The following is a 3,460-nucleotide window of genomic DNA, read 5'->3' on the forward strand; positions in this document are numbered from 1 at the left end:
GGTTTGGGTATCCATCGTGCCCAGATCTGCAGGCTCACTGATAGGAGATGAGGGACTTGGCCGAAAGCTTTTGAAGACATCGGCGCGTGCGGGTGTCGTGACCTTCTTGAAGGCGTCGTCATAGAGTTCTTCCTCTCCTTCCATGTGTTTGGGCTCTCCGGTGAGAAACTTCAGTATTCTGGAGTGGGCGGCAGCGGCGTTTTACGTCGTAACCTTCTCGGAGGCGTCACTTTGGAGGGTCAGCCTTGGGATGTTGTGCGGGCTCTTTCGTTTTCATGGGCGGTGTATGCCTGGGCGGCGGCTCCGAGATCTTTAGTTGAGAGCCAAGGCGGCGGCCTCGAGCAGCAGTGGCCCCAGGAGGTAGGGCTGTTTGTCAGCATGGCTTGGGTGAGGACCTTGAGCTGCGTGGGCGACAAGGTTGTCGGCTCGGTCAACGCGTCCCAGCGGGTGCAGTTGGACGGCATGTCAGGGCGGCGGCCCCAGATGTGGTGTGGCGTTCGTGGTCTGCGTGCGGTTATCCTGATCAGTACGGGCTGCAGACTGTTGTATCGTGCGGCGTTGCTGCTCAAGGGTAAGCGGTGGCATGTCAGGGCGACGGCCCCGGATGTGATGCGGCGTTCGTGGTCTGCGTGCGGTTGTCCTGAGCTGCGGGTTGCTGTATCGTGTGACGTTGCTGCTCAAGGGTGAGCGGAGGCATGTCGGGGCGGCGGCCCCGGAAGGTGGTGTTGGTTAAGCGCGCAGGGCGCAACGGAGCAGTGGATATCGAGGCGGCGGCCTCACGAGATTTGCAACTTCGAGGGCATGGACCTCGTGTCGTGTGAGCGACGTGGTTGTCATCGAAGTTGGTCGTGGGTGGGCTTTGCCCTGAGTGTTAGTCTTTGGGATGGGCTTGGTCCTTGTTTCGGTTTTTGTCCAATTTTTTATAATTAATTGAGCAATTTTCTCCTACTTAATTAATAGATGAGGCAATCTTTGCCTCCGTTTAAAAAAAAAAAGAGCATACAATATGAGCCAAGGAAGAGTGAGCCCCGCTAGTCGTTGGCTCGTTGTGGACAGCCAGATGCAATACGGATTTTGTGCAAATGCATGTCTTCGTCTAGGACCACTGCTTCCCTACATACGTGAGCTTCGAGGGTCGCTTGATCTGTTACACACACCTTCGAAAACAGCTGCAAATGCCATTTGGAAACGTCCTGCATCATCACAGCAAACCACTTCGACAGCAATCCTGTTTGATTGTTTTGGAACCAACTAGTAAGCATGCACGTGCAACGCACATCTCGATCAAAGCATCTACGAAATTCGTGTGGGTACTGAATTCTGAATTCATATTGAAATTAATAACTCTATGTAACGGAAGATCTCCTCGGTGAAATGAAGCTTACTGTATGCTACTCCCTCCGTAGACAAATAAATGAGTGAGTTCTATTTTCAACAACACATGAAAAATAGTAATAAATCCATGTAATAGTAGCATCTATGGCAACCATATAGAGATTTGAATAATAAAAATGAATGATAAAAAGTGCCTGAAGCATTACACTGCTATACGATATTGGACCAAAGTAAACATATTTGGGATCTTCAATCTTCGCACATAGTGCTGGCCTTGTTTCAGGGGAGTTGTGCGGGTCATCTTCTTGATTAGGAACATTTGGCTTCAAGCCTTCAACTCTTCACCCCAAACCATTTTCTTTTGTAAATAATCTGCAAAAGAAAGACCAAATTCGGTTGATAAAATCAAACCACATAAAACAGAACACCAGAACTATCAAATGTGTCATCTAAAGATAAGTGCTTACCAAAGAGTGAATAAATCAATTTTGATTTATATATCACTAAAATCAGATATAATCCAGATGGATCTCAGATTGATACAAAGGAGAACTGGTTTACATAGTAGGTTGAAGATTTTAAGAAAAGATCAATCTATTTTTTTAGCAGGTGTGTTTCCAAACCAAGTGATTTATATTGCGATTAAACTTGCCATGAGCATCCTTGGTTCAGTTGCTACCACAAAATATATATTATGAACACATAATGTTCTCAATTATGAATCCCATCCTCCTGTTGATCCCACAAAAAAAGAAATTAGTTGCTAAACATCCTTGGTTCAGTTCGTGCAGCAATGGGACATCCACAACCCTTTATGATGTATGCTCTACTACTGATGTTTGTAGTTCAGTTTTATATCCTTCTTTCCTAGGGTAGCAAATATGAACATGATTCAGCGTTTTGGTGGATCAAGAGCTTTCCTATGTGAGATAGAGAAAACAAACAACAGAAAGAGGAGATTGAGAGGGGGACAGACATGAAGGAGTAGACTGGTGCAGAGGAGACAGGAGGGCGTCGCTGGCAGCAGGGAGGACGACGACGACAGCGAGGAGACCAGTGCTCCGCACGGACTCGACCTCGTTTGCCAGCGACTGACGGACCCATGTGCGCGTCTACGTCCCGAGCAGCGGCGGCGACCTGGCAGAGGACGGAGTGCTTGATCTTCTGCCCTGCCCACACCCAAAACTTAATCATGGACAAAATCAAGATGGAAAGTTGCAGTTTTAATAGCAGAAAACTTACATTAAACCCCCAACCTTGAAAAAATGTGTGAATAAAGAACTCTTGGGGGTGCTTAATTCAACAAATTATAGTTTTTGGACTGCTCAAGAATTGATGTATTTGCCCTTTGCCTCCCCATCTAGCTCCGCCACTGTAATTAGTTAATTAAAATGATTTAGTCAAAAAGGCATTCGGGTGTTGCATCCACCCAATGGGTTCTTTGTTATGCTGCCGGAAGAAATCCTTTCTTGTTGGCCCTTCAAAATAAAAATGTTTGCAATGTTATCATTTTATATTTAAGATGGTGCCCAACCATGGCACAAACCACAAGAATACTTTTGTCCAACAAACTGTTATATACTCATGGTCGGTGACAACACAACATAAGTACACCAATGACTCAGAAAACAACTGTTCTTTTAAAATGTATGATAAGGCAAGATGGAACTTGGAAAGATATACAAAGGTACAGTATATACACAAATGCTTCCATCTTAGATCTCCATGTCCAATCCTTCTGTAATATACAACTAAAACCAATATATTAAAAGGAAACAAGATAAAAGTGAAAAAAAAGGAAAATTCCCTTCTCCGATGACACAAACAGGTCAAGGACTACCATATAGTGAGAAAGAAAAATTGATAGCATGAATAGAGTGATATCAGCTGACCAAAAATGATAGTTTTCAGACGCCAATAGAAGATATGAACTCAAAGGGCCATGCACAGTGCTACTGAAGCTTAGGTGAAGCAAATTACCCAAAAGAAAATATGCATCGACTGTCGAAAGAGTGTGACCAGATCAGACCACCATATAAAAGAGCATGACCAGCAGCAGACTTCAGAGGGAAGTTGATTTTACCCCTAAATAACTTGTACATCCAATTGACATGCTCTAAATGGA

The 3,460-nt window shown here is 44.8% G+C and overlaps 1 long non-coding RNA gene across 1 annotated transcript; it reads right to left on the reverse strand.

Moving 5' to 3' along the window:
* Nucleotides 1-1,604: 1,604 nt before the first annotated feature.
* LOC119294004 lies at nucleotides 1,605-2,942 on the reverse strand. The gene is made up of 3 exons (XR_005143291.1): nucleotides 2,578-2,942; nucleotides 2,312-2,499; nucleotides 1,605-1,707 (listed from the first exon to the last, which is right to left on the reverse strand). It is a non-coding gene; the product is annotated as an uncharacterized LOC119294004 (long non-coding RNA).
* Between the last annotated feature and the right edge of the window lie 518 nt (nucleotides 2,943-3,460).

The sequence above is a fragment of the Triticum dicoccoides genome, chromosome 4B (genome assembly GCF_002162155.2).
Source record: "Triticum dicoccoides isolate Atlit2015 ecotype Zavitan chromosome 4B, WEW_v2.0, whole genome shotgun sequence".
Lineage (NCBI taxonomy): Eukaryota > Viridiplantae > Streptophyta > Magnoliopsida > Poales > Poaceae > Triticum > Triticum dicoccoides.